This window comes from Marmota flaviventris, chromosome 6 (assembly GCF_047511675.1).
Source record: "Marmota flaviventris isolate mMarFla1 chromosome 6, mMarFla1.hap1, whole genome shotgun sequence".
NCBI classification, from domain to species: Eukaryota; Metazoa; Chordata; class Mammalia; order Rodentia; family Sciuridae; genus Marmota; species Marmota flaviventris.
In genome coordinates, this window is record NC_092503.1 from 127954761 (window position 1) to 127978053 (window position 23293).

Here is a 23293-nt window from a genome sequence, read left to right on the forward strand (position 1 = left end):
TGGAAACTTCTTCTTGGAGCCTGCTCTTATCAGAGCATACACCAAGCATGGAGAGGCCAAGCTCCGGCTCCTGGAACTGCGCTGGCCCAGGGCTGAGGAGCCCGCGGAGACTGCTTCTCGGTCCGGGTCCTGCTGAGTACTGTGGAGGTGGATGCCAACCGAGCCTTCGTGGGCAGTGGCAACAGGACTGAGACGGGGCCTGTGGGGGCCGGTCGGGACTCACCCGTTGCTTTGATCGCCCGGCGGAGGGAACGAGATGCCGCTGTTCGCAGGGGATGCCAGCATGGCAGAGATCTGATGTCATCGGAGAGCGGCCGAGGAGAGAACTTCATCGGTGCCAGCGGCGATGGAAACAGTTGGTCTCCTGGTAGGGAGGGTGAGTCACAGATACCCGAGTCTCTCTCGCTTTGTTGTCGAGCCAGAGGGGAGGAGCGGGGACGCCGCCTGCGCCCGCAAGGTAGGCAGACCTGCAACCAACATGCAGATCAGGCCCAGCGGTCTGCGGGTGTGGTAGGAGGGGCAGGGCAGAGCCACCGCCTGCGCCTGCAAGATAAGCAGACCTGCAACAGACCGGCGGATCAGGCCCAGTGGCCTGCCAGCGTGGTACACACTTCACCCCAACTGGAGAAGGGGCAGAGCAGAGCCTTCGCCGGAGCCTAGATCAGGCCCAGCGGCCCGCCTGTGTGGTGGTCACGTGACCCCAATTGGAGTGGGGGCAGAGTGGAACTGCCACCCGTGCCCGCAGGGTGGTCAGACCGGCGACCAACTTGCAGATCAGGCCCAGCGGTCCGCGGGCGTGGTAAGAGGGGCAGGGCAGAGCCTTCGCATGCACCTGCAAGGTAGGCAGACCTGGGACAGACCAGCGGATAAGGCCCAGGGGTCCGCGGGCGTGGTAGACACCTCACAACAATTGGAGGAGGGGCAGAGCAGAGCCCCCGCCCACGCCTGCAAGGGAGACGTTTTCAAATATACAAGAGCAATATAAATATAAGGGGGGGGATTTCAAAAACACAACAGTTTCACCAAGCAGAAAGAAACGCAAGCAGTATGGAAAGAAAGGACCACAAGCAATGCAGGTCAACTCAACTTTAGAAGAGGTAACAGCTGCAGGAGATGGAATTTCAGATAAAGAATTCAGGATATACATGCTTCAGATGATCTGGAGTATCAAGGAAGACATTAGACAGCAAAATCAGACAATGAAAGATCACTTCGACAATGAATTACACAAACAAATCCAGGAAGCAAAGGATCAAATATACAGGGAGATAGAGGTTATAAAAAACAAACAAACAGAAATCCTAGAAATGCAGGAAGCAATAAACCCACTTAAAAACTCAATTGAGAATACTACCAGCAGAGTAGAACACTTAGAAGATAGAACATCAGACAATGAAGACAAAGTATTTCAACTGGAAAAGAACATAGGCAGCTCAGCAAGACTGTTAAGAAACCATGAGCAGAACATCCAAGAAATAAGGGATAACATTAAGAGACCAAACTTAAGAGTCATTGGGATACAGGAAGGTATAGAACTCCATACCAAAGGAATGAGCAATTTATTCAATGAAATAATACAAGAAAACTTCCCAGACTTGAAGAATGAGAGAGAATCCCAAATCCTAGAAGCCTACAGGACTCCCAATGTGCAAAATCATAAGAGATCCACACCTAGACACATTATAATGAAGATGCCCAACATACAGAATAAGGAGAGAATTTTAAAAGCTACAAGAGAAAGGAAGCAGATTACATTTAGGGGTAAGCCAATCAGGATAACAGCTGATCTTTCAACACAGACTCTGAAAGCTAGAAGATCCTGGAATAACATATTTCAAACACTGAAAGAAAATGGGTTCCAACCCAGAATTGTGTATCCAGCTAAATTAAGCTTCAGGATGGAAGATGAAAATAAAACCTTCCACGACAAACAAAAGTTAAAAGAATATGCAGCTAGAAAACCATCTCTTCAAAACATCCTCAGCAAAACATTACAGGAAGAGGAAATGGAAAATAACAATGAAAACCAACAGTGGGAGGTAGGACAGTAAAGGGGGGAGGAATAATCAAAGAGGAAAACAAACCATGTTTAGTAACAGAAATAAACAAATATGGCTGGAAGAACAACCCATATCTCAATAATAACTCTAAATGGTAATGGCTTAAACTCACCAATTAAGAGACACAGGCTAGTAGAATGGATCACAAAACAAGACCCAACAATATGCTGCCTACAGGAGACGCATTTGATAGGAAAAGACATACATAGGCTGAAGGTGAAAGGTTGGGAAAAATTATATCACTCATATGGACTTCGGAAACAAGCAGGAGTGTCCATACTCATATCAAATAAAATAGATTTCAAGCCAAAGTTAATCAAAAGGGATAAAGAGGGACACTACATACTGCTTAAGGGAACCATACACCAACAAGACATAACAATCATAAATATATATGCCCCAAACAATGGTGCAGCTATGTTCATCAAACAAACTCTTCTCAAGTTCAAGAGTCTAATAGACCACCATACAATAATCATGGGAGACTTCAACACACCTCTCTCGCCACTGGACAGATCTTCCAAACAAAAGTTGAATAAGGAAACTATAGAACTCAATAACACAATTAATAACCTAGACTTAATTGACATATATAGAATATACCACCCAACATCAAGCAGTTACACTTTTTTCTCAGCAGCACATGGATCCTTCTCAAAAATAGATCATATGTTATGTCACAGGGCAACTCTTAGACAATATAAAGGAGTAGAGATAATGCCATGCATCTTATCTGATCATAATGGAATGAAACTGAAAATCAACGATAAAAGAAGGAAGGAAAAAGCATACATCAGTTGGAGAATGAACAATAGGTTACTGAATGATCAATGGGTTATAGAAGACATCAAGGAGGAAATTAAAAAATTCTTAGAGATTAATGAAAACACAGACACAACATATCGGAATCTATGGGACACATTGAAAGCAGTTGTAAGAGGAAAATTCATTGCTTGGAGTTCATTCCTTAAAAAAAGAAAAAACGAACAAATAAATGATCTCATACTTCATCTCAAATTCCTAGAAAAAGAAGAGCAAAACAACAGCAAAAGAAGTAGAAGGCAAGAAATCATTAAAATCAGAGAGGAAATTAATGAAATCAAAACAAAAGAAACAATTGAAAAAATTGACAAAACTAAAACTTGGTTCTTTGAAAAAATAAACAAAATCGACAGACCCTTAGCCATGCTAGCGAAGAGAAGAAGAGAGAGAACTCAAATTACTAGCATACGGGATGAAAAAGGCAATATCACAACAGACACTTCAGAAATACAGAAGATAATCAAAAATTATTTTGAATCCTTATACTCCAATAAATTAGAAGATAGTGAAGGCATAGATAAATTTCTTAAGTCATATGATCTGCCCAGATTGAGTCAGGAGGATATAGACAACCTAAACAGACCAATATCAATTGAGGAAATAGAAGAAACCATCAAAAGATTACCAACTAAGAAAAGCCCAGGACCGGATGGGTATATAGCAGAGTTTTACAAAACCTTTAAAGAGGAACTAATACCAATACTTTTCAAGCTACTTCAGGAAATAGAAAAAGAGGGAGAACTTCCAAATTCATTCTACGAGGCCAACATCACCCTGATACCTAAACCAGACAAAGACACTTCAAAGAAAGAAAACTACAGACCAATATCTCTAATGAACCTAGATGCAAAAATCCTCAATAAAATTCTGGCGAATCGGATACAAAAACATATCAAAAAAATTGTGCACCATGATCAAGTAGGATTCATCCCTGGGATGCAAGGCTGGTTCAATATACGGAAATCAATAAATGTTATTCACCACATCAATAGACTTAAAAATAAGAACCATATGATCATCTCGATAGATGCGGAAAAAGCATTCGACAAAGTACAGCATCCCTTTATGTTCAAAACTCTAGAAAAACTAGGGATAACAGGAACATACCTCAATATTGTAAAAGCAATCTATGCTAAGCCTCAGGCTAGCATCATTCTGAATGGAGAAAAATTGAAGGCATTCCCTCTAAAATCTGGAACAAGACAGGGATGCCCTCTCTCACCACTTCTGTTCAACATAGTTCTCGAAACGCTGGCCAGAGCAATTAGACAGACGAAAGAAATTAAAGGCATAAAAATAGGAAAAGAAGAACTTAAATTATCACTATTTGCTGATGACATGATTCTATACCTAGCAGACCCAAAAGGGTCTACAAAGAAACTATTAGAGCTAATAAATGAATTCAGCAAAGTGGCAGGATATAAAATCAACACGCATAAATCAAAGGCATTCCTGTATATCAGCGACAAATCCTCTGAAATGGAAATGAGGACAACCACTCCATTCACAATATCTTCAAAAAAAATAAAATACTTGGGAATCAACCTAACAAAAGAGGTGAAAGACTTATACAATGAAATCTACAGAACCCTAAAGAGAGAAATAGAAGAAGATCTTAGAAGATGGAAAAATATACCCTGTTCATGGATAGGCAGAACTAACATCATCAAAATGGCGATATTACCAAAAGTTCTCTATAGGTTTAAAGCAATCCCAATCAAAATCCCAACGGCATTTCTTGTAGAAATAGAGAAAGCAATCATGAAATTCAGATGGAAAAATAAAAGACCCAGAATAGCAAAAACAATGCTAAGCAGGACGTGTGAATCAGGCGGTACAGCGATACCAGACTTCAAACTAAACTACAGAGCAATAGTAACAAAAACAGCATGGTACTGGTACCCAAACAGGCGGGTGGACCAATGGTACAGAATAGAGGACACAGAAACCAATCCACAAAACTACAACTATCTTATATTTGATAAAGGGGCTAAAAGCATGCAATGGAGGAAGGATAGCATCTTCAACAAATGGTGCTGGGAAAACTGGAAATCCATATGCAACAAAATGAAACTGAATCCCTTTCTCTCGCCATGCACAAAAGTTAATTCAAAATGGATCAAGGAGCTTGATATCAAATCAGAGACATGCCATCTGATAAAAGAAAAAGTTGGCTACGATCTACATACTGTGGGGTCGGGCTCCAAATTCCTCAATAGGACACCCATAGCACAAGAGTTAATAACTAGAATCAACAAATGGGACTTACTCAAACTAAAAAGTTTTTTCTCAGCTAAAGAAACAATAAGAGAGGTAAATAGGGAGCCTACATCCTTGGAACAAATCTTTACTCCTCACACTTCAGATAGAGCCCTAATATCCACAGTATACAAAGAACTCAAAAAATTAGACAATAAGAGAACAAACAACCCAATCAACAAATGGGCCAAGGACCTGAACAGACACTTCTCAGAGGAGGACATACAATCAATCAACAAGTACATGAAAAAATGCTCACCATCTCTAGCAGTCAGAGAAATGCAAATCAAAACCACCCTAAGATACCATCTCACTCCAGTAAGATTGGCAGCCATTATGAAGTCAAACAACAACAAGTGCTGGCGAGGATGTGGGGAAAAGGGTACACTTGTACATTGCTGGTGGGACTGCAAATTGGTGCAGCCAATTTGGAAAGCAGTATGGAGATTCCTGGAAAAGCTGGGAATGGAACCACCATTTGACCCAGCTATTCCCCTTCTCAGTCTATTCCCTAAAGACCTAAAAAGAGCATTCTACAGGGACACTGCTACATCGATGTTCATAGCAGCTCAATTCACAATAGCAAGACTGTGGAACCAACCCAGATGCCCTTCAATAGACGAATGGATTAAAAAAATGTGGCATTTATACACAATGGAGTACTACTCTGCATTAAAAAATGACAAAATCATAGAATTTGCAGGGAAATGGATGGCATTAGAGCAGATTATGATAAGTGAAGCTAGCCAATCCCTAAAAAACAAATGCCAAATGTCTTCTTTGATATAAGGAGAGTAACTAAGAACAGAGTAGGGACGAAGAGCATGAGAAGAAGATTAACATTAAACAGAGATGAGAGGTGGGAGGGAAAGGGAGAGAAAAGGGAAATTGCATGGAAATGGAAGGAGACCCTCAGGGTTATACAAAAGAACATACAAGATGAAATGTGGGGAATGGGAAAAATAATACAAGGGGGAGAAATGAAGGACAGTAGAGGGGGTAGAGAGAGAAGAGGGGAGGGGAGGGGAGGGGATATAGTAGAGGATAGGAAAGGTAGCAGAACACAACAGACACTAGTATGGCAATATGTAAATCAATGGATGTGTATTTGATGTGATTCTTCAATCTGTATATGGGATAATAATGGGAGTTCATAACCCACTTGAAGCAAAGTGTGAAATGTGATATATCAAGTACTATGTAATGTTTTGAACAACCAACAATAAAAAAATAATAATAATAATTCCTCTGGGATAAACCTAAAATGAATGACTTCTTTGCAAACTGTCCAAAGGTCTCAAGGAAAGCATACAAATAGCATGTACAAAGCATTACATGAATTAACTTTCTAATCTAGTTATTTTTCTCTCTTGTACCCTATTTCAACTGAAACACTAACAGTTTTGAAGCTAGCTCTAAATGTACATGTGAGGGCTATAGTTTTTTGGTCTGCATCTAAATGTTGGAAAACTTAAAATGTTTCACTATTCTTTTTATGGAAGGGTATCTATAAAACAAAGTGAGTAAAAACACTTGTTTTATTGCCCATGTATTTTCAAGAGAAGGTTGGAATGTGTGTAGATCTTAGTGCTAATATGCGTATGAAAGACAGTGCATTTCATATCTGGTAGTCTTTTCTAAACTTTGGAAATACCTAGGTCAGTGGCCCTAGGAACAACTAGATTTCACTTTATAATTAATCTCTCTCAGTCTCACTTTAAACAACATTAAAATAGCATTTATGTTTCATAATGAGTATTCTTGACAGATATTCTCAAATGGAGTATAAAGTTTTTATTAAATCATGTGCACATAAAACATGAAACATATTTTCCTATTATATGATCAAAATTTCATGAATTCACTTCACACTTTTCAATGAGATATTTTGGCATCAGATGAAAGTGACTAATTTCTGCTTGTATTCTTTTCTTCCTTGTAAAACTAAAAAGTGGTGTTAAGTGTAGATAAGATAACATATGTGATAAAAATAAAGTATAAATAAGATACAGTAGCCTGAAAATGTAAGGGAAATGAAAAGAAAATTTTAACACACATAGAGTCTGGCAATTTACCAGCCTGACTTCCAACATTCATGAGTAAATAGATTACCATGTAATGAAATAGGAAAGGAAAATCACTTGAAGTAAAAGATCCAAATGGCAGATGGAATCCAAAAGATAATGGAATAAGAGCAGAACATGCACAGCATGATATCTAAGGATAAATTTTAAAAGCTTAAATATATTTCTGAGTAAATAAAATTGACTAGTCACAATTTTTCTGGTACCTTTAGGGAAATATCCAGAGAAATTCAGGAACTATGGGTAATCATCATTCACCTTGAAGGTGATTTAATAAATTTCCTCAAAGTATACTAGAGGTATTACTTCACTTAGAGTTAGATTAATTAATTATAAAAGATATTCTGGAAGATCAAATCTAGAATCATTGTTTATAAAATACAAATATAATTCAGGGCAAAAAAATATAAAAATGTAAATCTTGCAATCTTTCCTGAGGTGAATGATATGCCAATTACTCCAATGTGATCACAACACCCTGTATGCAGGTATTGAAATGTCACACTGTATACTATGTATATGTACAATAACTATGCCTATTAACAATAAAAATGTTAATTATTTTCAACATTTATGAAAAATATGAATGTACGTATATTCACTATATAAGTAAAAAGAGTCTTATAGTACAATTATTTAATAATACAGTTAGTTTAGAAATTTTTAACAGTCTAAATAATTCTGACCATGCTCATATATGACATAGAGTTTTATCTGACCAACAATTTGGGCCAAGATAATTTCTAAATTCTCCATGCATATATAACACTTGCATAATATCAAACTCAAAAGTGTAGGGAAACATATTCCAAAATATACATGTTCTAAATGTAATCATGCTTTCTTTGAAGTGTTGAAACTCTTGAGTTTATGGTCTCAGTATATCACGACCTCATTTAAGGCATTCAATGCCCTTTAGTATTCAGAACTCCCAGTTATTGTGTACTTTAAGAATGACTAACAGGCCCAGCAAGGTGGCCCACACCTGTAATCCCATCAGACCTGGAGGCTGAGACAGGAGGGTTCAAAAGCTAGCCTCAGCAATGGCAAGACACTAAGCAACTCAGTGAGACTTTGTCTCTAAATAAAATACAAAATAGAGCTGAGGATGTGGCTCAGTGGTCAAGTGCCCCCGAGTTCAATTTCTGATACCAAAAAAAAAAAAAAGAATGAATACCATATAACAGTGTCCTGAAATGAGGATGCTAACATTTCCTTTGTTATAAACCCTAAAGTGGATACTAAATGATTTAATGTGTGTAATAAATACATTGAAATTTTGAGCATAGAGACAATGTTTAGGATTAGATGGAATTATTATGGTTTTATTATTGCTAGAAACTCATCTAATCAAAGGGCAACATTCACATGTTGATTCCGAGTAGTTTTGTATAATAGTACAAAGGATGGCTTTGAGGACTTAATAAAACTGAGAAGGTAAAATTGTGACTTATAACCCTCAGAATTTAAACTGATACCCTTACAACAAAGGGATGGAAAGAGTACCTCAAAACATTATCACAGAGATGCTGCCTTCATTGCCTTCTGAACATTCCTCATTTTAGAGAAGAGTGTGGATTTTATGAAATATGTCCTCATGGCTAAATAAAAGAATAATATGAATTTAAAAATTCATTATCCCATTTACCTTACACAAAATGCTGAATTACTCAGCAAAAGAACTTTGTTATTGGCCATGTGACTTTTAAACATGTATGTACTTAAAATGGGAAATAACTAGCAAGTTTGAATTAACTTCTTAGGCCAAAACAGAAATGTCAACATATTACCTTATAGAAGTTATGTGTAGATCATAAATGTATTTGTAGTTGTACACAATCAATTTCTAATAATTGTTCAAACTCATACTGAATTTATAATGGGAATCCCTACATATGGATATACTAACTGACCTTTAAATTAAAAGAGCAAATGCCCCAAATTTGAACAATGTAGCTATGAAGAAAAAAGTACAAATGAATAAAGATTCTTAAACTTTGTAAATCTGAAATAGCTTTCAATTTGTAGTTAAAGAAAAAAAAAGAATAGTGTTATTTTAGATTAGGTAGAGAGAAGTGATGGGAGGGGAGGAAAGAGGATGGGGGGATAGGAAAGATAGTAGAATGAAACAGACATTATTATTACTGTCTGTATATATGTGACTGCATGACCAATATGATTCTGCAACCTGTACACTCAATAATAAGAGAAATTATATCCCATCTGATTCAAATGTAAAAAAAACCCAAAAAAACTAATGCTAAAGTGTTTGAACTTCTTGCTCAATTCTAAAGAGTAAATAGACCATTGTTTCAATCCAAATTGTACTTAATATCTACAAAAGTAATATGATTTTTGGACCAGCTACTCACAATGGACAAGAATATATTAATTTCCATAGCTCTAGATCTCCTTCTTCCCCAACAACTATAACCTAATTACATGATTCTTTTTTGACATTCCTGTAATGTCTAAGAGCAGTGTGTCTGACAATAAACCATCTAATTTCATCACCTGATGCCATATCAACTCTATCAGACACCTGGAGAGAGAAACCTATAATCCTCAAGTAAACAAACTACCTGGTTTACCAGTACAAGTCTGAAAACTATTGTCTTGGATATTATAAAACACAGTCACTCCTATTTTTTATTTATTCCTTATCAGAATTCAAGTAAATAGCTATTGTCTGGCTTATTAAGAAGAAGATACTCATTTCCAGAATAATTATCATACATGTTGAAAGTAAATACTTTTACTTTCTACTGTCATAAAAGAAAATTTGGTCACCTGCTGCCAGAATATTTATATCATTTGCCACATAGCTTTTGCTTCCAATCTACAGTTTGTAGAAGTCAATGCACAAGTATTTTTTTTTTTCATTTTTTTATAACTCTATACTTTTTTTAGCCACTTACTTACTATAGGGGAAACACATTGAAGATAATGGCACTAATTAATGAAAGCCACCCTGAAGATTTTATCCTACTAGGCTTTGCTGACCATCCTTGGCTAGATCTTCCACTATTTGTTATTCTTCTCTTAGCATACCCCATGGCCTTGGTGGGAAACTGCCATCATTCTGGTGTCCAAGTTAGACTCTCATTTTCATAGCCCCATGTATTTCTTCCTCACCAACCTCTCCTTTCTGAACATCTGTTTAACCACAAGCATTGTGCCTCAGTTGCTGTTTAACCTGGGAAGTTCTAAGAAGACCATCAGCTATGTGGAGTGTGCAATTCAGGTTTAATTTTTTTAGCACAGTGGGAGCCACAGAATGTCTTCTTGGGGCTCTTATGTCTTTTGACTGCTATATGGCCATCTGTAGGCCTCTGCACTACATCATATCATTAATCAGTATATTCATATCCTATCCATGTCCATTGTATGGCTGAGTGGAATTACATATTCTGTTGTAGAGGTCACTCTCACATTGCAGTTGCCACTGTGTGGCATCAATAAACTGGATCACTTGTTTTGAGAGATGCCAGTTCTGATGAAGACTGCCTGTGGTAAAAAGGAGGCTATTGAACTCTCACTATCTTTAGTTTGCATATTTTTACTAACTGTTCCTCTGTGTTTAATTCTTTCTTTCTATGCTAGTATTGAATATGCCGTACTTAAGGTTAAATCTTATGAAGGAAAAAGGCCTTGGGGACATATTCCTAAGCAAGAATGATATTCATCTAATAGACACCATAGTGTCTCTCTACCTGTAGTACATTTTTAAATGGTTCTATTCTAGTCATACAAGGTGAAATAAGAACATTTTTAGTAGTTTAAAATTAACAAGATAAACTGTAGTATAAACTGATTAGACATGATAACAACATTATGCCAACCATTCATTAATGGACTTCCTATCATTTCACCTGAGAAATATTTTGTCATTCTCTGTAAGATTCAGCCATGTCTGTGTGCACACTGTGAGTTCTCTGTGAAAGACTCTATTTCTTCAAACAATGATGAGTCTCATTAATTTATCAAGCTCAATTTATGTTGATACTATTATTTCTGTGAAACTGAAATTCTCTGAAGAAGACTCATATAATAAAGATTCTGGACACTGATTAGGGTTGAGTGAAGTGTTGTGCAGCAGGAGAATATTGTAGGACAAGAATGAACATTTTTAGGAAGTGTCTTATTACTTTTATCAGCAAATTTCTTTCAAATCTGTATCTGATTATATATATATATATATATATATATATATATATATATATATATATATATGACTACTAGATAAATCTTTTTGGAATGTATTGCTAAAATTAGCAGAGCTCTGGCCTTCACTAGCCCTAAAACTAAGATTGCTATAACATCTGAAACCTAATGAAAAGATTTCCCTAGTTTGTTATAACTGCTTATCTAGTGCCTCCAACAATATATTTTGTAAATAATTTTTATAAATGATTTTTGTTCTATGGCCAAAAAAGTTTCTTTTTCTTTTTATTTTTTAGTTATACATGACAGTGGAAACCATTGTGGTATATTTATAAAGTATGGTTTAGCCTGCAGCCAGCACAGGCTTCCTAGGTGAAGGTTCGTCTATGTGAGAAATCCAAAGGGAGTTTGAATTAAAGAGACAGACTCTAATTACCTTTAAACCAGCTCCAGGACAGCTTCTCGTATCCCCAGCCTCAAGCTGCATATTAGAGTAACGAGGTTTACTGAAGAGGCTAGCGAGAGAGAGAACACGCCAGGGAGTGGACTTTTATTAGGGAACAAAAAATTCTGGGGAAAATCCTATCCAATGAAAATTAAGGGGGGCTGTGTCCCAAGGTCAGGTGAGACAATTGGGTCTTCAGAGATTGTGGCCAGGCACATCTCCACATGGACAAGCCCTCAGACCCGAGAAGGGTGGGGAAAGCTCTAGACACAAAGTTGTGTCTAAGCGCCTCTCGCCCAGCCAGGGAGGTAACTCGAATCAAGTGTGAGGATGGCCTCCCACAGTATGGAATATATTTTATTCTAATTATATTCCCAGTCTTGTGGATGTACACTATGGGTAGATTCATTGTGGTGTATTCATATATGTACATAAGAAAGTTATGTCAGAGTCATTCCACTGTCTTTCCCATTCCCATCCCACCTCCCTTTCTTTCATTCTCCTTTCTCTAATCCAATGAAATTCTATTTTCCACCCTTCCTTGTTGTGGGTTAGCATTCACATATCAGAAAGTACATTCAAGTTCTGGATTTTAGGAACTGGCTTATTTCACTTAGCATGGTCTCCAGCTCTCTCACCATTTATCAACAAATATCATAAAGGCATTATTCTTTATGGTTAAGGAATATTCCATTGTGTATATATACCACAATTTCTTTATCCCTTTGTCTCTTGGTGTGCATCTAAGTTGGCTCCATAGCTTATCTATTGTGAATTATGCTGCTATATAAACATTGATTTGTCTGTTTTACTGTAGTATGCTGATTTTAACTCCTTTGGGAATATACCAAGGAATGGAATAACTGGATCAAAGGATGGTTCCATTTCTAGGTTTCTGAGGAATCTCTGTACTGCTTTCCAGAATGATTGCACTAATTTTCAGTCCCACCAATAATATATGAGTATACCCTTTTTCCCACATCCTCGCCAACATTTATTTTAAATTCTAGTCTTGATCATTGTCACTCTGGTTGGAATGAGGTAGAGTCTCAGTGTAGTTTTACCTTGCGCTTCTTTAATTGCTTCAGATATTAAATATTTTTCATATATTTGTTGACTGTTCATATTTCTTCTTTTGCAAAGTGTCTGTTTATTTCCTTTGCTTGCTTATTTGGTGTTTTTTTTTTTTGTTTTGTTTTGGTATTAATTTTTTTGTGTTCTTTATATATCCTGGAGATTGATGCTATATCTGAGGTGCCAATGACAAAGATTTTCCCCCATTATGTAGGTTCTCTCTTCATGCTATTGATTGTCTCCTTTGCTGTGAAGAAGGCTTTTAGTTTGATACCATCCCATTTATTCTTTTTTGGTGTGCATGGGGAGGCATAACAGGGATTGAACTCAGGGACACTCAACCACTGAGCCACATCCCCAGCCCTTTTTTATATTTTATCTTTTAGAGAAAGGGTCTCACTGACTTGCTTAGCACCACACTGTTGCTGAAACTGGCTTTGAACTCACTATCCTCCTGCTGTAACCTCTGAAGCAACTGGGATTATAGGTGTACACCACCACACTCAACCCATTTACTTATTCTAGATTTTATTCCTTGCACTGGAGCAGTCATGTTGAGGAAGTCATTTCCTAAGCTGACATGTTGGAGAGTTAGGACTACATTTCCTTCTAGTAGATGCAGAGTTTCTGATCAAATACCTAGGTCTTTGATCCACTTTGAGTTGAATTTTGTGCACGGTGAGAGATAGGGGTTAAATTTTATTTTACTGCATATGGATTTTCAGCTTTCCCAGCACCATTTGCTGAAGAGGCTATATTTTCTCCAATGTATGTTTTGGTGCCTTTCGGCATTTGTGGGGGCTTGCTTTGTGTTTTCTATTATATTCCACTGGTATGGCTATACGTTTATGCAAACTCTTTCTCACCAGAATTTGTCATTTAGGGTAATTTGACCATAATTAGACTAGCATTCACATATTTAAATTAGAATAAACAAGCTTTTTTTTCCTTTAAATCAAAGTCGTTATTTACATAAGGCTTTTCAAATGCATTATAGTTCTTCCTTAATGAATAAGTACACTGTATTTTCTATGTGGAAATTAAGAATTCATATTTTAATATTAAAATGAATAGAATAAAGAGATAAATTTCTTAAAATTATTTTAAAATATTATAAGCATGAGTCTTCTTAATGAATGAGAGATAATGTTAATAATGAACTACAACTTGACAATATTTCTATATAGCAATTGCAAAAGGAATCTATGGAGGAAAGAAAGTGGAATGAATCGGACTTAACTCTCTTTGTTATATTGTGTGCACTGCAGGGAAATTAAGGGATCATTTGGAATTTTCTGGCCTGTCTTCTGGTCTGATCAAAATGAAACAAATCACTAGAGAAAAGTCACATCTTATCATGAGCAAGAATCAATTGTAACTCAGGCATAGTCTTTAAAAATAACAGAACAACCATTGCTCGTTCAGTGTTGAACATTGATAGATTAAATAGGGAAAAAATGTAATAATTTTAAATATTGCCCCATTTCTGGCTAGGGGCTGAATCATTGTCAGAAAAAGGTCTTCAATTTTGTGCATGCACACAAAGCACTCAGAGAAATAAGTATCCTTTGATGTTAAATAATATCTTTTAACAATTTAATTAGTTAAGGTATCATTTGTCTGACTTAGTCATACATACAGTAAAATACAATATTTTTACTTTAAGGAAAATAATACAGAAAGATTTTTGTCAAAAGCACAGCTAGAAAGACTGGTAACAGGGGCTAGGATTGTGGCTTAGCAGTAGAGCACTCGCTTAGCACGGGCATGACCTGGGTTCGATTCTCAGTACCACATTAAAAAAATAAAAATAAATGCATTGTGTTGTGTACATCTACAAAAAAAGATATTCTCTCTCTCTCTCTCTCTCTCTCTCTCTCTCTCTCTCTCTCTCTCTCTCTTTAAAAAAAAAAAAGACTGGTAACGGTTGTTCTGTCTACTTTCTTAAGTTATCCTCTGTCCTGGGTGAATGCAATTTAGTAATCATGGCCTGTGGAGATTATTCATGACAAAATTGTGAATATTATTTCTACTCTGAGAAATCAGGACCTCTTAAAAGAAATAACCATCTGAGAATGAATAATACCTAGAGAAGTGGTGACAACGACATACAGAAATACTTTATTTGGACTTCATGTCTTCACATCTCCAGAGTTAATTACATTCAGTTTATTCCAGAATGAAGGATACCTTAGTTAACTTCATTTCTTTCAACAGAAAAGCATATATGTTATCTGAAGTTGAAAATGTGCTCCACCCTTGGTATAAAGCATGAGCACTCTTGAGATTGCTTTTACAAGGAGGATCATCCAATATTTTTCTCATTGTCCCAAGCAATCAGGACTTTCCTAAAAAACAGGAAATAATGTTAACAGGTAAAAATGTGAACATTAAAAAATAAAATAAGAATTAATAAAAATTTTAAAATGCACATACCCATTTAGAGGCTTCATATAAGTAAAAGTCAAAGATGTTTTAGAAATACATTTTTCATCACTACAGATATCACAGCTGCATAGGATAAAACTGCCAGTTATTAGCAGTCCATCTTATTCTAAGAGGGATGATTAAAATAAATGTGCACTAAGATTCTGATACAAAATATGTCCTTGACTAATATAAATCCAAACTGTTTCTTTCCAAACTGTTACATTCAGAATTCCAAGGCCTTAGAGGAGTGCCAGAGAAGACTCAATTGGGTTGGCAGGAGAAATGTTAGAAATGGTAAGAAAATGTCAAATTTTGTTGGAAGAAAAGACACTAGATAGAAACATAGATAACTGTTGCCCTGATCTAATCTGAGAGGTAAATATTTTATTTTCATTGGGTATATAATACACATGAACTCAAAAACACACTTCATTGGGTAGAGGATGTTTAAATAGCCATTTAAGAATTCACTCCACAAACTAAAATCTAAACTTCTCTATTTTCATTTAGATCAACATTATAATTTTTTTAAAACTTTTTTCATTATATCAATATTTAACTATTGAACTTGAGGTCTCAATTTCTTGTACATACTGAGATTTATTTATTTTGCACACAGGGAACTCAAATAACTGCTGAGGTTTTGTTTGATTTCACGTACTACTTGCCATACACTTCCTTTTCAAACAACACACTATATACCTCCCTTAAAACCATCATCAAATCTCATACCAACCACAATATCTTATCACTTCCATTTTTCTTAACTTTTTGTGTATTTGTTTTTGTTGTCCATCATGCCTCTTCTAAGTTATTATCTTTCTAAATTTCTCCTGAAAGTGAGTTATATACAATATACAATGCAAAAAGCACTATAATTCACCTTCAAGAATATGTTTCTGGAACAAGAACTATGTTTTCCTAAAGAAATAAAGTTATCTTCCAAGAACATTTGTCAGAAACTGGAACATGTGGTAGAATTATACTGAAATATATCACTTTCTGGGAGAATACAAAACTAAAGGAGATATACTAGAAAGACAATTATAATATTTGAAAAAGTTGCCACAAATTTGTGAATATTTTACACACTTTATATTTGAAATATTATCTCATTTTTCAAAAACCCATCTAAGTAAGTATAAACCAACATTGGCAGTAATAAAATGTGGCACATTGATTCTTGAGTATGTATATTTTATGTCAGAAGTGGAATTTGAGAGCCTTTCTCTTTATCATTCTTTTGTGGGATTTTGTTGTTGTTGTTGTTGTTATTTCTTTAACTTTTTTGAATTTAAAATTATTTCATGTGTCAATTGTGGTAAAGTATACAAAACAAAACATTTAGCATTTTACATTTTGTAGGATGCACACCTCTGCAGCACTAAGTAGATTCTCATTATACAAGCATTACCACTATACTCTCCAGAAATCTTTTGATCTGCGCAAACTGAAACTTTGTACCATTAAAAAATAAATTCAGCTAGGCATGATGAGGATGGTTTGAGGAGCTTTGGAAGAGGCTGGCAGCTTAATTCCCTGAGTATTGTCTTGGGGATCTTCATGTTTAGTTGCTGCAATGATACAGAGATTTCCTGTGTTATTTCCCCCAGGGGTTTTTCATGAGGCAGATTTGGGGATGTTAATTAGCCAATGTGCTTCTATGACTGTATCCCACTGCTCTCCACAGGGCACCTCCATGGGAAGAGGGAGTTCTTCTCAGGTTCTGTTTTTCAGGATACTGATATGGGAGTGGTTGTTTTGTTTTGTTTTGTTTCTGCTTCTCAAGGGGGATTTTGATGTCACTCTGCCACTTTCGGTTTCCCCTGCCACTGGTTCTATGCCACTGGTTGGCTACAGGTTCAATGAAGGAGGGGAAGGGGGTTCTGGCTTTCTCTGGCCTCTCTGATCTGTATTGCCCCCAGCCAAATGGTCTCTGTGCAGGAAATTCTCCATGCCACAGATTGTCCTGAATTGCTAGACTTACTTTAAATCTCACAGTTGGCATCTGCCAGATGCATATGTTGGTTTCAGCCTGGAATTCATAGATCTAAGCTCCAAGTCTGAGTTTATGCCACTTTTTCATGGAGGTATTTAAGTCTATGCTCCCTATGCACAGCTCAACTGTGACTTTTTTGTGTACCTGATTATTGGGCTGAATAGCTTCTGGGTCTGCCCATATTCCAGCATTTATAAACCAGACCAGATTTTCCTGAAAGAAGTGATTCCAGTCTACCTGTGTCAGTATAATAAATATGATTCCTCCTCTTTAACACTGAAAAGGCTACTTGAAGTGTTAGGGTATACACAATCAACTTTTTCTATTGTCTATTTCCTTGTCTTCAATTTACAAAGTCCTGTATTCTGCCATTGCCCAGTAGGAGCTCCTTTTCTCTTTTTTTTTTCCTTTAATTCTTTCTTTTTGTAATTAAAGTTGTAGTGATTAATGAATCAGGAAATAGAACAATTAGATGTACAACTAAACATGTTGTTATTTTCTTTTCTAATAAAGGATATATATTGGGATACATATTGGATTTAAAACAGAGGAGACAGTAAAAAATATCAAACAAATGCATAACATGGAAAAATACACATATAGTAGTAGTGGTTACCTGCAATTTTATATAGTTAAATTTTTCACAAAACAGTCTACTCATGCATTATGTATCTAATTTTTGCATCTTAATGTTACTTGCATATTTAACTAATAGTGTGTGTATGTTTTTGTGTTTGTGTATGCAGAGGCAAAGAAATGAAGAGACAAAAATAAAAAGACAGATTGTCATTTAATCTTTTCATTGTAAAAACATTAAATATTTTAAAGTTTTTAAGCATCACTTGACTTCTATTCCTGGAACCGTTCCTCTGTATTGACTAAACCCAATTTGGAGTGCCTTTATTGTTATGACTAGAAATAACATATTCTGATAATTAAATAATATGTTCAAAGAACTCTTGTTTAAATTTCCCAGAAGCATTCTTTCAAACAAGCTCTGGTCTTATTATATACTATTTATTTATCAACTTATCTATTTATTGCATCTTATTTAAAATTAAAATTAAGTGTGTTGAGAAATTGAATGAGTTTTTTGTAAAACACATCTAAAAAGAGACTTGTTCCCAATCCCAGTGCATTAGGTAGCTAATTTTACATAACAAGCTTTTCTATAGAGAATTCTATCCCCAGAAACTTTCTCTTCAAATTCATCTGGGATAAGTGTACATGAATGGCTTATTTGAAAACAATGCCCAAGAGTCTCAAGAAAAGCATACAAATAACATGATTGCAACCATTCTATGAGTTTTACACTGTTACCTCCCTAACCTCTGCTTTTTGTATCACCTGAAACACTGACAGTTCTGAAGCTAATTCTAAATGAACATGTGTGGATATATTCCTTGCTTTTTCTGAAAGAGCAAAAAACTCAAGTGCATTTTTTCATTACTCTTTTACTGTAGGAAATTTATCAAAATAAGTTGAGTAAAAATACTTGTTCTTATGGACTACTCATTCTCAAAGAAGGTAGGAATGAGTGTAGACAATAAAGCCTACTATACATATGAAGGGCAGAGTATATTTCAGTTCCAGAGAGACTTTCCTAAATTAAAAAAAAAAAAAAAAAAAAACTAGGTCAGTGGCTGAGGAACAACTAGATATCACTTTGTAATGTATATCTTAGTCTCTCACTTTAAACAATACTGAAAGCATTTAAGTTTTATAAAGAGCTTTTCTGACAGAAATACTTGAATGAAATATGAAGTCTTCATTCAATCAAGTGAGTATAAAATGTGAATTCTTTTTTTTATTATATGATCAAATTTCATGGATTGACTTTTCCACACCTTTCAATAAGATGTTTTGGTATGAGGTGAAGATGACTGATTCTTTCTTCTGATCTTTTCTTCCCAATGATGTCAAAAAGTGCTAAAAGTATAGATAAGATACTATGTGTATGAAAATGAATTATGAATAATATACTAGCCTGAAAATGTGTGGGAAGTTGCAAAGAAGATGTCAACATGAATGGTCTGGCAATTTGCCAATCTTACTTTAAGCATTCAAGTGTAATGAGATAGGAATGGAAAAATCTTCTAATGTAGATAGAATCCAAGTGATAATAAAATGTGAGCATAACATAGAAAAGATATGATCTAAGGTGAAATTTAAAGAGCTCAAATATACTTCATAGTAAATGAAATTGACTTACACTATGTTCAAGGAAACAGATAAATGAAGGCACTATGGGGTAATGCTCATTCATTATGAACTACATTTAAGGTGAATAACAGGAACAAGATTTTAAATAATAAAAATTTAATAAACTCACTCAAAGCATAATTAATGGATTGTTTTCTTTAGAAATAGATGTACTAAGTTATATAAAAATTTTGGAGAATAAAATCTAAAATTGTTTGTTAAAAGATTAAAGTGTGGTTCAGGGTAGAAAATTATGAAATTAAGCCCAATAAATAGACAAGAAGACTCTAACAGTATAATTACTTAATAATGTGGTTAGATAGTAATTTTCATAAAAATATATTTCATAACTCAATAAAATTTAACCAAGTTTACTTCATATTTAATATAACACAAAATTTTAACTGAATAAAAATTTGGGATGAAGTATATTTCTAAATTCTCTGTAGACAATAACATCTTGAATGTCAATTCAAATAAAGTAAAAAGAAAGCTGGGCGTGGTGGCAGCACCGGCCATAATCCCAGCTACTCTGATGCCATGGCAGGAAAATTGCAAATTCAAGGCCAGCATGAGCAATCTAGTAAGATCCTATTACATGTAAATAATAATAATAATAATAATAATAATAATAATAAAAGCTCAGAATAAAACACAGTGGTAGAGTGGCCCAGGGTTCAATCTCCAATATAAAAAAAAAAAAACCAAAAGGGTATTTAAAAAAACACATTCAAGAAACATACTTTTGGACATATGCTTTCTTTAAAATCTTTTAGTTATTAGTAGTACACTGTAAGAATAAAGCTTTAACAATGCCCAGAAATATGGTTACTGAGATTTCCTTTAAAAAACTTATTGGAGGATTTGGTCCACCAGTCTCATTAAGGAGCACCTGGAATTATTATTATTTTATTATTGCTCCTGCACATTTCTGAACTATGATAGCATTTAATCCAAGGGTCACATTGATGTCTTGGCTCTGAATAGTTTTGTGTCATACTACAAAGCATGGTAAAGGGAAAATACCTCAGATTTTTGTCACTAGGACAGTGTCTTAAATTCCCATCTGAAAGCTCTCCATCTTATAGAATAGAGTGGATTTAATAGTATACACTATATAGATAAATGTATATGTATGTCTGTTTTTATATATAACTTTAAAGTATATACAAATTAAAATATATAAAAATTAATATTAAAACAAAACCTTCATTACCTCATTTACATTTCTCAAAATATTGCTTTACTCATCTAATCAACTCAATTATTTTCTATGTGCCATATAGCTGAGAAACAAATATATGTATATATGTAGATATGTAGATATATATATGCATATATATACATATATATATATATATATATATATATATATATATATATATATCCTGAAAATGTAAAATAACTGGAGAATCTGAAAATGTATCTGAGCTTAAAGTGGGATATTGATATTTTCTCCTGACAGCAGTTGTGTTTAGCTCAAAAACATATTTTTAGCTGTATATACATTCAATTGACCACTGATAATTATTCAATGTATCAATTGTATGCTGATATATTACAACAGGATGCCAAGCTCAGTTTATAATGAAAAAACACACAAAGGATATATTAAATAAAATTTAACACAAGAGATCAAATGCCTATGTTTGACACAAAGAGTTATGGAAGAAAACTTTACAGACAAATTAAATTTTTAAACAACAGGACGCTTATGTTGTAATTTTACTATCTCAGTTTATAGGTACAGAAACTACTGCCAAAAGTGTTTGGACTTCTTGCTCAATTCTGAAAACCTAACAATTACGTTCAACAGAAGGTCTACTAACAATTCCAAGGAAATTACACTACTTTGTATTATCCAATGTAGTCACATTACTTTGTAGCAACTATTATACTACCTAGTTTGATTGGGAAAATACTATATTGACAATTTCCATTGCTCCAGATTTTTTCCTTGTTCTTCCTCAACTACTGAAACCTCAGTACCTTTATTTTTCTTAACATTTCTGTAATGCTTTGCAGCAGTGTATCTGAAAAGAAACCATCTTTTACAAGCATCCCATGACAGAGCTCTTTCATCAGTTTATAAGAACCTACAAACTTTTATACAACCAGAAATATGAAAAAATGTGCTCTATATGTGTAGTAAGAATTGTAATTCATTGAGCTGTCATATATAAGTAAACAATTAATAAAAATAAATAGAAAAAAGAACCTACAAACTTAATGTAAACAAACTATTCTGATGATATTTGTGCCAGTAGAAGATTGAAAACTATTGCTTTGGACTTGCCATTGAATCCTCATCAGAACTAAGGGAAATAACTATTGTAAACTTTATTAAATATGAGAAGAAATTCAGTTACAGAATGATAAGTATGTTTGCTAAAGGTAGCTGCTTTTAATTTACACTTATACTTATTATACTTATACTATTTGCCTAACAAGATTTTGCATGCCATCTCAGATTTGTGTATAGTCAATGCCTAATTGTGCTTTATCATTCTTTACTATATTTATATATCACCTTACTATAGGTGAAACATTTTTAAGAGAATGGCACTAATTAATGAAAACCACCCTAAAGGTTTGGCTGACCATCTGTAGCTAGTGCTTCCATTATTTGTTATTCTTTTCTTAGCATACCCCATTGGTGGGAAACTGCCATCATTCTGGTGTCCAAGTTAGACTCTCAACTTCATAGCCCCATGTATTTCTTCCTCACCAACCTCTGCTTTCTGGACATCTGTTTAACCACAAGCATTGTGCCTCAGCTGCTGTTTAATTGGGAAGCTCTAAGACGACCATCAGCTATGTGGAGTGTGCAGTTCAGGTTTATTTTTTCAGCACAGTGGGAGACACAGAATTTCTTCTTCTGGCTCTTATGTCTTTTGACCACGATGTGTCCTTCTGCAGACCTCTGCATTGCATCCTCATCATGAATTAGCACATCTGTGTCCTATTAGGGTTAATTTTGTGAATGAGTGGAATTATTTATGGAGTTTTTGAGGTCACTCTTATATTACAGTTGCCACTGTGTGGCATCAATAATCTGGATCACTTGTTTTGTGAGATTCCAGTTCTGATAAAGACTGCCTCTGGGGAAAAGGAAAATAATGAGCTTGCACTCTCTGTGGCATGCATTTTTGTAATAGCTGTTCCTCTGTGCCTAATTCTTGCCTCCTATGCTAATATTGGGCATATTATATTTAAGATCAAATCTTCTGAAGGAAGTAAAAAGGCATTTGGGACATCTTATTGTAGTTCTTTTATGTTATGATCCAGCAATTATCATGTACCTTCAGCCCGCTTCTTCCATCTCAAGGGAACAACCCAAGTTCATGGCTCTGTTCTATGGATTGTTGACTCCTACACTCAACTCCTTCATCTGTACCCTGAGAAATAAGGATGTGAAGCCGGCATTAGGCAAGCTGTTGAGAAGCATTTTTAGTTCCAGGTAATACTTGGTAAATCAAATGAAACGTTTTCAAAATTAGAGTTGATTTACTTGGTTCTCTTTAATAGTTCATTTTATCTTATAATTCCGGCTCATGTTACATATTCTTCTTCCAAAGAATATTTGTCACATTCTTCACAATCATGTCAAAAAATAAATAAAGTTAGCTAATATGTAACTGTGTAATATGCATCTGTGGCACTCTGTGGAAACATTATAATGGTTCTATTATGGAACATACATGGTGAAATAGTAATTTCATTTAGTAGTTTTAAATTTAGGAATATAAACTGA

The 23293-nt window shown here is 35.1% G+C and overlaps 1 pseudogene; it reads left to right on the top strand.

Moving 5' to 3' along the window:
* The first annotated feature begins 346 nt into the window (after positions 1 to 346).
* Positions 347 to 23003, top strand: LOC139706169 (olfactory receptor 2B11-like; annotated as a pseudogene).
* Positions 23004 to 23293: the final 290 nt, after the last annotated feature.